Genomic DNA, 14,837 nt, shown 5'->3' on the forward strand with positions numbered 1-14,837 from the left:
TTCAATTTGAAAATGGGCAAAAGACTTAGACATTTTTCCAAATTGGAAATATAAATGACCAAAAGAACATGAAAAAATGTTCAGTATCACTAGATATTAGGGAAATGCAAATCAAAACATCAATGAGCTATCATCATCTCAGACTGCATAGGATAGCCATTACTCAAAAACAGAATAAAACAAAAAAATAAATTCTGGAGAAAATGTGGAGAAACAGGAATGAGGCAGGTTAATATAGGGAAAGGGAACACTTGGGGGACAAGTGAAGAACTGACAGACAACATGGCCAGCAGACCACAAAGCCGTGTGTCCTGGCTTGGAAACCTCCTGAGGGATCCCACAAGACTCTGGCCATGAGAATCCCATTTGGAATGAGAATCCTGTTTGCGGTCAAAGGAAAGCCCCCAATTCTCTGAAAAGACCTCACCATTGGTCCCCTGGAAACTGACAGTTGGGGTGCCCAATCAGAATGGCAAACAGCTGGGGCCCCTCCCCAACATCATGAAGGGGGAGGAGGAAAGACTTTAAAAGGCCTGTCCTGGGGCCCCTTGAGCACGTCTCACTCTTCAGCATGACTGCGGTTCGTGCCTCAGACCGTGTGGTTTTCTCATTTTCTTGTTTCCTAATAAACTCTTCACGGCCTTGCCTACCGTATGGCATTTCCATAACTTCTTTAATGTGACATAAGCCAAGAACCAGAAGCCCAGAACCCAGAGTTTTCCACTAACATAATTTGATGAGTCAAGCCAGGAGACAGAGGCAAGTAATGCTCCCTGACACTGGACTAGGACAGGTGAGTCTAAACTTTTTATTAAGGCCTGCTTGTGGTCTCTTTTGATTTATTGGTGAGGCCCTGAAGTTCCTTCTAATCCATTACGCCCAGGGCCTCTGAGGCTGGTTGCTTGTAAGCCACAGATCATTCTCTACTTGACTTTTTTATAAAAAAGATTTATTTTATTAATTTCTCCCCACACACAGTTTTGCACTCACTTTTTGTTCTCTGTATCAGTTCCTTGTCATCTTTTTGCATCAGTTCACCACAACAGTCTGTCACGTCAGCTTGCTGTCTTGTCTTCTTTAGGAGGCTCAGGGAAGGGAACCTGAGACCTCCATGTGGTGGGCAGGCACCCTACTGCTTACCTTTTAATGTCAAGTTTACCTGTAGGGAAGCGGACTTAGCCCAATAGATAGGGCATCCACCTACTATATGGGAGGTCTGCAGTTCAAACCCTGGGCCTCCTTGACCCTTGTGGAGCTGACCCTTACGCAGTGCTGATGCGCAGTGCTGATGTGTGCAAAGAGTGTCGTACCATGAAGGGATGTTCCCTGCTTAGGGGACCCCCATGCACAAGGAGTGCACCCTGTAAGGAGAGCTGCCCTGTGCGAAAAAAGTGCAGCCTGCCCAGGGGTGGTGCCACACACACACACAGCTGATGCAGCAAGATGATGCAACAAAAAAAACCCCACAGATTCCCAGTGCCACTGATAAGGATAAAAGCAGTCACAGAAGAACGTCTGGACACAGAGAGCAGACAACTGGGTGGAGGAGAGTGCAGGGAAGGGGAGAAAAATAAATAAAAATAAATCTTGTAAAAAAAAAAAAAGCTTAACTACAGAAGTCAGTCCCTGGGAGTGGCCATGAGATGAGCTTGATCATCATGGCTCTCTCCTAAGACCTCTGCAAAATCTGCAAAGTAGGCGAGAGAAAGGTCCCTAGCCAGTCCCTTTCCTAGGAGGGTCTGGTTAGGTCCTTCAGTCTGAGAACCAGAGCCAGACTTCCCTAAGACCTCTAAGGTTCTGGGGATGCCCAGAGACATAAGGCTCCCAAGCCCTGGAATGTAGGGTCAGCAAGCAGGTCTCCTGACCTCCAGGATGCTGGCTCAGTGAGCAATCCATGCAACCAGGTCTAGCAGTGGGATGCTACCAGGACTGATGAATGCACTTGTCCTCCTCTAGGTTAATGGGTGGCTTCTAATTGGGACAATCTGTTACTGATGGTCTAAAAGGGAAGAGGCTAATCTTTCCTGCCACACCACCTGGCTGCAGTGTGGCTGAGAGTGGTCTCTGTATGAGACCCTGACTTCCAGTTAAACCTGTGTATGAGAGAAAGAGAGGACAGACAGATCTGAGGGCCAGAGATCGTGTGGCCATGTCTCCTTAAAGGATAAGGAAGTCAATTATAAGCACAGGGAAGTTACACCGAGGCAGGGTGAAAACCCAGCCTTATTTCAAGGCAAGCTGTCAGAGGCAATAAAAATACTGTCTTGTAGATCCTAACTCTAGAGAAGGATAGAACCTCTTAGGATCTCCAGTCTGCCTTGGGTACCCATAGAAACCTGCAGAAATTTCCCTGGGCCCCCAAATTTCCATTAACTCCCTTTTAAAACAGCCTTTGCAGTTTTCAACAATGAAGACTGAGTCACCGAGGAGAAGCAGGTGAGGAGGGGCAGGCATGGGGCCCAGAAGTAGGTTCACCTTTTAACTGTCACTGTTAAAGACACCGTCATGTCAGGGATAACCGAATCCAGCCTCCATGTCTGCAGGAACCTGGCCCCAAGCTGTGTCAGCACAGACCATTAGGGGCCTTGCCCCAGGTGAGGATGGAAGGCACCTGAAGCCACCCAGGAAAAATGAACCAGGAGGCCTCTGCTGACCCTTGCCTTGGCAGGTAATATTGTTAATTTCATAATTAACCAATTATTGGCCCTAGCCTGCACTCCAGACCTCTTTTAACCTCAGTTGTGCCCAATAAGAGCAGTGAATAGGGCATCAAGATCCTAGGCCATTTACTAAGCCTCTGCCCTATAGAATAAGGAACCTCTTCATATGCCATCAGTTAAGATTAAAAGTCCCTTAATATTCCTAGCTGCCTGCCAACACTCCAGCCCTTCCAGTGAAAACAAAGGCCCTCAGGGCTTTACCCTTTGCTGGAAGGTGACAAAAGTGCTGCAGCCCACAGAGCAGCCAGAGCGGCTTCTCTGGACCCCTTAGCTCCATACCTAGCAGCTGTCCAGGGATTTTCCTACAGGAACAAAGCTGGAGGTTGCTGCATGAGTTTTCTGGCATGGGCAGAAATTGGGAATTTTCCATCTAGGTGATTCTAAAGTGAAGTATTTCCCTACCTTATGTGTGTAAAATTCTCTCTTCTATTCTAATCTGTGTTTGCTTCAATGTTGCCAGTCTCTTCCTGCCTAGGAATGCACAATACAGATTTGGGGTTCACCTGTTGTTGTAGGAACATGGTTTTAAATTAAAACATTTCTATGATGCAGACAAAAGTGCAGGCTTAGGAACACTGGGACTTCAGCAGATGGAACACCATCTAGTCAGCCCAAAAAAGTATTTGTGTGAGGAAGAGTTTGAACTTTGTATAACCTGTACCTTATTATAGTAAAATGTTTGCACCTGTTCTATTATAGATGTTGCCTTTTTGTAGATGTTGAAGTTCTGATAGCAAACAGCTGCTTGTTAGTTTCTAAGTAAAAACAATGTGGAAACTAGGATTCAGGCTCTCAGTTCCAGAAGCTATGAGTCCCTGGGACCCATCTTTATCTCCTCTCTTGTCTCTCTCTCTGTCCTTTATTTCATAGAGTTGCATCACCTTCCTTCAAGGCAACCAATTGCTGACTTAGCACAGCAACTGTTGCCCAAGGTGGTGCCCAAAGGGAAGAAGAATCGCTTCAGGTGAAATTAAACTCATGGCATGGAGCCGCAAGTGGTTTATAAGACCTTCCAAGTCCTAAGAGATTAAGGACACTCTTGGGTATTCTAGCAGAGTTATGGTGGTAAACAGAGACAGTTCAACAAAATATTACCTGTATGTATGTCTCTTGAAGCAACTTCTCAAAGCTAAAGGGGCTAAGGTCTCTGAGGCTTCTTTTTGGAACTCTTACAGGTTATAGAAAATTATTGCTCATGGTTCCTAGCAATAGGAAATTTGAATTAGGAGACTCGAAAAGTGGGAAAAGAGAAAAATTATGTGTACAAGGTGTTTCTCTCCCTTTTACTATTTGGCCCACTTTGATTATAATTAAATCTATTTTAGAACCCTTGCTAACAGAAGAGGATGAAGATAGAGAATGTGAGGAAATTCCTCCCATTGTCTTGAATTCAGCCCCTTCTTTAACTGACTTTAGAAAATCAGGTTCCCCTCCACTGACTCCCTCTCCCCCTCCCATATCTGGAGACACTCAGACAAAGTTGTCCACTTTACAACAGGGTATCTAACAGGCTAGAAGGGAGGGTGAATTGGAGGCATTTCAGATGGACTTTCCAGTTTACAAGAAAGAATTACTCCCAGAGTAGATCCTAAAGGCCAAATGGAGTTTAGGAGTTCCCCCATGAATCTTTCCCATTTAAAATATTGAAAGTTAAAAGCAGCAGTGCAACAGTATGGTCCAAATTCTCCTTTTGCCTACGGTGCAGTGCAGGGGCTTTCCAAAGGCTCTAGGCTGATTCCAGCTGACTGCTCTGAGATAGCACGTACCACCTTACGAACTGGAAAATTTTTACAATTCAAAACCTGGTGGGCAGATCATGCAGAGACTCAGGCTGCTCATAATAGAGCTCATAATATCCCCATTTCATTGGATCAGTTAGTGGGAGTGGGGAACTGGGTGGGAGTAGATCAGCAATTAGCAATGAATGATCAAGCCATCGCACAGGTACAGTGCTGTTGTTAAGAGCCTGGGAAAAGATTGAGGTTAAAGGCCAGCCTCTGGGGTCATTCCAAAAATATTACCAGGATCTAAAAAACCCTACCCTGACTTTATTGCTCAGTTACAAGAGGCTATCAAAAGATGGGTCAATAACTTAGAAACTGCAGATACTATTTTGTAGCTAATGGCTTATGAAAATGGTAATCAGGATCATCAGAAAGCGATAGGGATTATAAAGGGTAAAGTGGATTCAGCTGGATATATTAAATTGTGCCACAATGTAGGGACAGAGGGTCAATGTGCAACAATAATGGCTCAGGCTATGGCAGGGCTGAAAATCAATAAGAGGTGTTCGGGACATGATGTGGCCTATGGGTGGGAGGCTGTTCATCTCTTCATACATAACCTGAGCTGTATGTGTCCTGAGCTGTGCATATGGGACAGTGAGAAGCTGCAGCCCTGCCCTTCATAACCATTGCAATGACTCCAGTCCCAGGAAAAGAATTTAACAATGCAAACTCTATATACATACCAGTCAGTCCAGACAGACTCTGACAATACAGATGCTGAAACTTAAATAAACTGAAGCTTGGCCTCAAAGGAGGGATATAATATAGTCTGTGCATAAATTCAAATTTATCTAATTCTGTATCCAAGTGTGCCTACAAATCCAATTAAGTAATATAGGCCCTATAGGCTTTGAATATTCACAAAGGATGTAGACTAAATTGTGTGCTCAAAGTTGCATCCAGATGGAATGTGGGCAAGATGTTAACTCAAACTTACCTGGAATTTGGGGGATATGCTAATTCAAGTTCACCTGGAATGTGGGGTATAACGTACAAAGAAAATTCATTTTCTTTCATAAAAGCACCATTTGACTCCTCGCCCTTTTATCACCTGTATAAAAAGGACCCAAAACTCTATTCAGGGCTTGGATTCTGAATGAGAAGCTCTGAGCCTGGCCGGTCATAAATAAATCCTTTCTACTTCCCAAAATTATTCCTGAGTCCTGGCCTTTCTTAATGCAAATATTTGAACCTCTTGACATCTGCAATAGAAAATGCTTTTATTGGGGGAAAACTGGTGATGTGGAAAAAAAAAATTGTTTGAAAAGTTCTGAGGGAAAATCAATGCCATTAAGACAGAATATTTCAGCTCTGAGGTGACCTGAGCTGTGTCCCCGCTGTGGTAAAGGATATCATTGGTCTAACCTATGTTGGTCTAAATACCATAAGAATGCCACCCCCTTGGTAGGAAACTTCCAACAGAGCCTGCTCCCAGCTCTCCTCCAAAAGGGGGTTTTCCCAATTAGTGGAGCAACCCTGGTATTCCCCATCACTCTGCAGTGTCTAGAATTTATCCTTTTCCACAGCAGGAAGCTTAAACGTAGATATCCCTAAGACTGAACCTGTTATCTTACTTCCAGGGGATAAAAACAGATAATGCTCCTGCTTATACTAGTGTCACCCTTAAAAGGTTTCTAGATACTTGGAGTATTTCACACACTACAGGACTTCCTTATAACCACCAAGGGCAAGCTATTGTCAAGGGAACAAATCAAATCAATAAACTCATGCTATGAAAACAAAAAGGGGGAAACAGACTTGGCCCAGTGGTTAGGGCACCTGTCTACCACATGGGAGGTCCACAGTACAAACCCTGGGACTCCTTGACCTGTGTGGAGCTGGCCCATGTGCAGTGCTGATGCACACAAAGTGTGCTGTGCCACCCAGGGGTGTTGCCCATGTAGGGGAGCCCCACGCGCAAGGAGTGCACCCCCGTAAGGAGAGCCACCCATCGCAAAAGAAGGGCAGCCTGCCTAAGAATGGCACCACCCACACTGAGAGCTGACACTACAAGATGACTTAACAAAAATAGAGACACAGATTCCCGTGCCACTGACAACAGAAGCGGACAAAGAAAGAAGATGCTGCAAATAGACACAGTACAGACAACCAGGCTGGGGGAGAGGGGAAATAAATAAATCTTAAAAAAAAACAAAAAAAAGGGGAGGGGGGAGAGAGGGAGACACCACAAGTGCAGCTACACAAAGCATTATTCACTGTTAATTTTCTTTACTTGGAAAAACCCTGGAAGGGACAGCAGCTGAAAGGCTTTTCCAAACTAATTCTAAAACGCAATCCCAAACTCTGTCTGAAAAACTTTTGATTTTGGTGGAATGATCCACTGACCAATGAATGGTCAACAGGGAAGCTGTTAACTTGGGGAAGAGGGTTTGCTTTTATTTCCCCAGAAGATGAAACTCCTGTGTGAATGCCAGCTCATTGAATAAAACCATATCATGAATACTAAAAGAAAACGAAAGTTCCTGTGGAACCCAGAACCTCCGGTCATGCAGATGGATAAATTGATGCTGGAAACCACATGGCTGGGTCCCACTCTGAAGACTAGAATTAAACATGTGGGTGAATTAAACATGTGAGTCAAGAAGCTGAACAACAGCTGGCAAAGGAGAAATTGCCAGTTACTGCTTCACATCCTATATCAGGATGGAGTTTTCACCTGATATGCATGCGTTACTGTTATTCTTACAAAAGGTGTTTAAGTGTGCAAAAAGATTGATAGTATTAATAACAGCTATTATAGGCATTATTGCCCTTATTACAGTATCTGCAGTTTCTAGAGTGGCTTTACAATCGAAGTATCTAAACTACAGAATTTATTCAAGCACGGCATCATGAAACAAATATGGCTTGGGAAAGTCAAATTAAAATCACTGAAGAAATTAATTCTAGGTGAGTAGATTTGGAACTGCTTCTGTGTTTGTCTGTTCAATGTCAGTGTGTGTGTTGTAATTATTTCAAAGAGTCTTGTAATGGCTTTTGGGATTGTTCATTATCAGTGTATATTTGATACATCCAGATGTGATCTAATTTGATAGATAAAGGTTTTGAACAAGCTCTATTCAAATGGCAAACAAAAAATAAAAATAAGCACTTAAATTATTACCCAAATTTAAAAGGTTAATGAGATCTCTCTAATTGTAAGTCTTGGTTAATAAAATTACTTTAAGTCTCTTAATAAAGAATAGTTCTCTACTTCATTTGAAGTGAATAATTTATTTTCTTAATAGGATAAAATGGAAGACATAAAAGTTAAATGAATATTGGAATAGGTAAAAGGTTTGTGGGAATGGTAACTGAAATTTAAGGTGTATTTTGTCTTAAAATATAATGATTAATTTTATAAAATAAAAAATGTAGGTATGTAGGACAGAACTAGGATCCATATAGCAAGTTGTAAAAGTATTGTGGTAGCATTCAGTGAGATGTGTTTTTTAAAAGGAAAACAAGCCTGAATGAACACAAAAAGTGCAAAAACTGTGGGAAAAAGTCAACAATGGACTTTTGCAGATCTTAAAGGCTTTCTGCCCTGGCCTGATGGCAATGAATTTGGCTGCATAGAAGAAACTTGTGACAGTGACCCTACTGATGACATTATGTCAACGAGTAAATTTATTATTTCAAAATTAAAAGAAACACCAGAGACAATGGTATCTGAAGGGCCTGGAATAGGCAAACAATTGGAACAAGCTGTAAGGTTCCTGCTCCTCTATCAAATTCTTAAATGATGTTTAGTTGGGAAAAACAAAACTGTATTATCTACTCTAATTGATAAAGTTTTCTTATGTTAAATTTATAATGTTGTTTGAATACTCAGAATCTTTCATCACTCTTCAAGCAGGAAGAAATCACCAACTCTATCATCACTGTTTTGTAAAACAAAAAGGGGGATTCTTGTAGGAACATGGTTTTAAGTTAAAACATTTGTATAACACAGAAATAAATACAGATCTAGGAACACTGGGCCTTGAGTAGATAGAACACCATCTGGTCAGCACAAAACATTTTTGTGTGAGGAAGTGTTTGAACTTTGTATAACCTATACCTGATTATAGTAAAATGTTGCCTTATTGTAGATGTTGCACTTGTTTTCTGTTATTGTAGTTGATGTTGCTGTTCTGATAGCAAACAGCTGCTTGTTAGTTTCTAAATAAATACAATGTGGAAACTATGATTGAGGCTCTCAGTTCCAGAAGCTATGAGTCCCCTAGTCTCATCTTTATCTCCTCTCTTGTCTCTCTCTCTGTCCTTATGTCGTAAAGTTCTGTGTGGCAGGCCCTTCAAGGCAACCGATTGTTGACTTAACATGGAAGCCTGTTACAAATTAGGTAATGGTAAAAGTTGACATAAAAATGAGTCTTTACATTTCAACACCAACTTACAATTGAATTTGGTACATAAAGGAAATCTACAGTGAAAACTTACTAGAAACCGTAACAGCTAAGATCATAATATATGTATCTTTATATTATAAAAAAGCAGGTTACTCTCTGATATTGCTATAAGTGGTGAATTTAGCTTAGTCCTACTACTGTAATGGTAACTATAAACTAAGTTTCCCTTTATGCTTAATTCAGGTCTACCCACACCCTGGCTTATGCTTGCTATAGTAATAAACTTTAACCATCTTTGGCTCAGAGGAAGGCAATTTGAGACACCCCTGTCTCCTATATTTCCAACAGTGTGAAAAACCCTCATTTCCCTCCTGGTTACCCAGGTGTGAACTAGATTGCTGCCTGGTGGAATTCTCAACCCTCAGGCATGGACATCTACTCTTCCAGTTCAGGGGCCACCCCAGTCCTGTTATCTCCAAAGACAGGGGAGTGAGGGGCCTCCCACAACAAGGGCTGAGGTACCTTAAAGGAGCAGCATTTATAGAGAGTTAAGGAGAAAATAAATTTTGCCTACATGAGAGAGAAATACATGCTGGGAATAAAGTTTGCCTCATAGAGGCATTTCAGAAAGTAGAGTAGGCAGAGGACAGAGTGTGGACAGTAGCAGAGTAGAACCTCTGGAAAAAGGAGAAATGTATGAGCAGTTGCTGCAAAAGCAGAACAGGGGTGCAGGTGGGGGTCATGGTCAGGTTAAATTATCCACCAACCTCAAAAAAATGTAATGGATTGGGCCTCAGACTCTGAAAGAGAGTTGATTCTGACAAGACAAAGTAAGAGAAATGTTTGTGTACATAGAGGAAATACATAAATCTGAAGAGGGGGATTAGGAAAAAAATGAGAAAAGTACAAAATTAATGGTAAGTGAATAAATCTTAGAGAATGTCCCACCAAATGGAAGAGAAGAAAGGGCGTGTTTCTGCAAAGATCATCACACCAGAACAGAGTGACAATATAGCAAAAGAAAACCTCTGGACATCTGCTTATATTAAATGAAAGGATTGGATACCTGGGTGGTTTTAGTGTGGAGAATTTAGTTTCAAAGAAAGTAGAAGTAAAGAAAATGAAACGTATGCTCAGCTTCAATTCCAGTCCACAAAGAGGGTATGAAAGCAAATAAAAATGTCAGGAAGTAAGCAAATGTGACATCACAGAGTCAGTGAGGAAGAAAGGCAAGGACTTTGGGCTTAGTCATCACACATGCCCTATACTTTAGGAAAACAAATGTCAAAAAATGTTGAGGAAACATCAGAAATTCCTATAACCTAAGAATATGAAGTGGAAAATAGTCAAACAAGATGGAATATTCCTAAAGGACCTCAGGTAACATTGTGCAAGGAGAAGTCACCAAAGAAACCCCTGGGGCTGGACAGGTAGCTCTTTACAACACTCTTATTGAGAAAGGGCAGGTAGAAATAGGAAAGGAGGAAGCATGGCCAAGTTATTTAATATGACTGTTAAGGGTCTCAAGAAAGCTATAGCTCAGGCAAAATATAAGGACAGAAAAAGGACTTGGAGGTAATTTTATTAATTGTAAGTTATTATAGATTTATTTTGAATATGTATAGAAGTAAAATAGAATACAAAACTACCCATCACCCCCCCACACACACCCAGTAACAATCCCTGTGAAAATTTTGATATGGTTCCTATTAATCTTCTTTATATGCAGGTTGTACAAAGAATGTCATCATACTCTAAATAGCTTTGCAAGTGTGTTTTCACCCAGCAACATAATGTATATCATCATGTCATCAACTACCAATATGGATTTTAATTTCTGATTATTATTATGTATTGTGGCTTTCCCATAATTTTTAACAGATTCCTACTGTTGAACATTTGAGAGCCAAGGGTGCCTACAACTGAAAGCAGGAGAATTGCATCCAGCCTCCATGTGGAATCTAAGCCCCCTCTTGACATAGATGTGAAATGGACACAACCAATCCAATGTCCACAGGATGGAGGAATAGAATATGGATTAGAGTGGACTTACTGATATTCTATTCATGAACTATTGTGGTTAGTAGTCAAAGAAAATGTGGCATTGGTGTGGAAAAAGTGGCCATGGTGGCTGCTGGGTGTGGGGAATGGGAGAAAGAGATGAGATGTGGAGGCATTTTTAGGACTTGGAGTCATCCTGGGTAGTGCTGCAGGGACAATTACCAGACATTGTAGATCCTTCCATGGCTCACTGGATGGAACATGGGAGAGTGTGGGCTATGATGTGGACCATTGACCATGAGGTGTAGCAATGCTCAGAGATGTATTCACCAAATGCAATGAATGTGTCATTATAATGGAGGAGACTGTTGCTATGGGGGGAGTAGTGGGGTGAGGGGGGTGGGGGGTACATGGAGACCTCATATTTTTGAATGTAATATTTAAAAAATGAATTAAAAAACTAATGCTCCAAAAGCCATTATTGAAATGAAAGTTTGTACAGCTGTGATTATCTTATTAGAATAAATTTTTCAAGTGACATACTTGGTCAACGAGTAGACAACTCATGAAATGCCAAAATACATTCCAGAAGTTCTGTATCATCAAAGGGTTCTTTTACATTGTACGTAGAACAAGAAGATCCCCAGGGAAGGGATACTGTCTCTGGTAGATATACTTGGCATAATGGGAAAAGATTATAAAGGGACAGGGAAATTGTTAACATTGATTTTGCTTCTCTCTTTCAAGCAGAAAGGTTTTTTAGTCAAGACAAATAGAAAAAAAAATTGACTAAAGAGAAGTGAAAGACTATCAGAAAGCACCTGTCAGGTCTTCTAGTAGAGATGAATAGATTCCAAGATGCTAAGAGAGTGTGAACATGTAATCATTGAATTAGTGTCTGTAAATTATAGAGGAATTACACAGAATGGGATGAGTGTTAAGAGAGTGGCAAATGTACAAGGTAAATTCTGAACACTGCAATAGAGTTTGAAATTGAGCCAATCATAAGACTAGTTGGTAGTGATGTTGAGTGAGCATTTCAAAGAGAAAGCAGGGAAGCAGATGTGGCCCAAGTGATAAGGCCCCCACCTATCATATGGGAGGATCTGGGTTCAAACCCTAGGGTTTCCTGGTGAAAAAGAAGAGAACATGTGCCTGCATTGCAAACCAGTGCCTGCAGTGAGCCGAGTGCCCCTGTGGGTGCTGCTCACTGACCTAGAGTCAGGATAACCAGGCAAATATGCGCTAAGGACCTTCCACTTGAGAGGTTTAAAGCCTGTGGGAGTAAGGAATAGAGCCAGTGATGGTAAATACCTAGGCCAGGATTTGATGTGGGGAACTCTAGGAAACTGAAGACCCACTGCAGGTATTCTGGTTTACTTCTTTAAGCAATTGACACACAATATGCAATTTATTCAGAAAATACTCCTTGTGCATTTACTATGTTCCAAGCATTGTATTATATACAAGTGATACAGTGGCCAATAGGACAAAGAGGATACCTTCCCTACTCAATGAATGTTTCATGAGTGAATGAATAAATATAGGAATGAATCAAAGAAGCCAAAGATGCATGAAGCTTCAAGGACTACTGGTTATGCTTCAAGAGGTATACATTAAGCTTTGGCAGGATAAAAAAATTATATATATATATATATATATATATATATATATATATATATGTATACACACACACATATTTCTGGGGAAAAGCACTTGGTTACCTCACTCTTCTCTAAGTGTCAACTTATGTTGTGTTTCTCCATTTTACATTTGGTTTTGAGTTCATCTCCAAAGGAAGTTATTCTATTGTGTACATTCTAGCTGTTTAATCAAGCATTGGCTAGCACCTCCTTCTTTTCATCCCCTGTAAATTGACATCTGAGAATCTTCTCTGAAAAAATAGGTTAAAGCCCCTTTTACATTTATTAAAATGAGATATGACCTCTCCATTAGTCAAAGCTTTTGTAATGACTTCATGACGGCATCTGATTAAGTTATTCTTTTATATTTCTCAGTGATGGATCCAAACAGAGCCAATTATACTCCAGGTACTTATTCAGAAAATAAATGATGTTAACCAGGAAAACAGAACAAAATTGTTTTTCACAATTTGCAGATAAGTGCCAAAAAGAAAGCCACTGATCATCAAAGGATTGATTGGGCAAAATTTCCTAAAATCAACAGCACTGCAAATAGCCAACCTAATTTTTGCTATCACCATAATGGCCAGGATGCCTACAAAGATGAGAATTATCATAGGAAGCTGGCTCCCTCCAGAAAATAAGCTACAGAGCAAAGAACTACAGAGCAATAAAGAACTTTAGGAATTAAGGAGAAAAGAAGGAGGAGAAAGAGGAGATGATAAAAATGAAGAAAGAGAAGGTGAAGGAAAAGAAGGAGGGGAAAGGGAGGGGGGGAGAGAGGTGGAGGTTGGAGAAGGAGCTGCAGGAGTAGAAATGAGGGAAGAGGAGAAGGAAAAGAAAGGAGGGGGAGGAGGATAAAGGAAGGGAAGAAAACATTTGGTTCATGGATGGTTCTTTTGAAATGGGATGTGTGTGTCCATTGGCAAGTGCTGTGGGTTGTGACTGCAGCCTGGGATGGAGGGTGACTGATACTATAAGAGGATAAGTTGTAGAAAAGTAGAGTGAGTTCTTTCTTGTTGCCTCTCTAGCTACGTTCTCTTAGGCTAATGATTGGCTGCTTCCTTTCTCTGCAGAAATCTTCAGAAAGCCACAGCAGGGGCCAGAACACAGGTGCAGGCAGATCAAAACAGGGCAGAAGCCCAGCTGGGGAGAGGAAGTAAAGAAAGCAGATGAGACTGAGTAGCTTCAAGAACCCTCTCTCCCACCAAAAGCTCCTGCAAGCACCTGTGCTCATGTTTTCAGTCCATGGCGACATCCCTCTCTCCAGGCCTGTTCTCTTTTGGGTTTGAAAATGAAGCCCTGTTGATGAAGGAACAGTTGCTGTGGGGTTACCAGGTGTGTGAGTCCTAGGGAGACTGATTAACTGTGATTTTATGAAGTTCTGGCTCCTCGAACTCACCAGGGCTGACACAGACTAACACAGGGTTTCTCAACAGTGGTGCTATTGACTTTTTGCAGAAAGTTGTCTTAGCTCCCAGTGTCCTGTCAAGTCCACCACAGAGGTTTGAGCTACCCACTAGATTGTAAGGTTCTGCGTGGACAACACAGTGTCTTTGGCATGTCTGTGTCCCTCATGCTGCTTAACTTAGTGCCTATGACTCAATGCCTTTTTGAGCTGAAAGAGTTCTCAGACCCTCAAAGCTCAGAGAGTCAGCTGCTACAGAGGGGAAATACACAGCAATTAGATTCAGGGTAGAGGGAAAGGATTGCCACAGTAAATCCTGGGCATCCAAAGAAACACCGATCCCTGAGCTCCAGAACAAGGAAAGCCAGTCCAGTTAGTGGAGGTAATACCTAGGGACCTAGAAAGCAAATAACCTTTTTTGAGCAGCTCTGAGTTTTCTGCACACTGGTATTTGCAGAACAGTAGATGGGCCAAACCTCCGGAAGTCACTTTGAGGAGCACAGATACAGGTAAGACAGGATCCAAGTTGATGAAACATTTGGGAAAACAAAGCAATACAAAGTTTTGCCCCTGCCTGAAAAGACGTATCGATACCAACAGGCACTTAAGACATAACATGGCCAGTTCTCCAAATCCTCTAATACCAACCAGATCGTTTGCAATGTTCTAAAATGTTCTTGGACTAGAGTCTAAGAACTTAACACAAACTTCTCAGATGAGAAAATTAGGAGATGCTGAGGCAAACGGGTACCTCAAGACAGAGTCTGCTTTTATTGGACTTACCCCACTCAGCTAACATGGAGGTGAAGAAGGTCAACCACCACATCAGGGAGCCAAGAGTGCCTACAGCTGAAAGCAGGAGAATTGTATCCAGCATCTGTGTGGAATCTAAGCCCCCTCTTTATATAGATGTGGAGTGGACACAA

The sequence above is a fragment of the Dasypus novemcinctus genome, chromosome 6 (genome assembly GCF_030445035.2).
Source record: "Dasypus novemcinctus isolate mDasNov1 chromosome 6, mDasNov1.1.hap2, whole genome shotgun sequence".
Taxonomy (NCBI): Eukaryota; Metazoa; Chordata; class Mammalia; order Cingulata; family Dasypodidae; genus Dasypus; species Dasypus novemcinctus.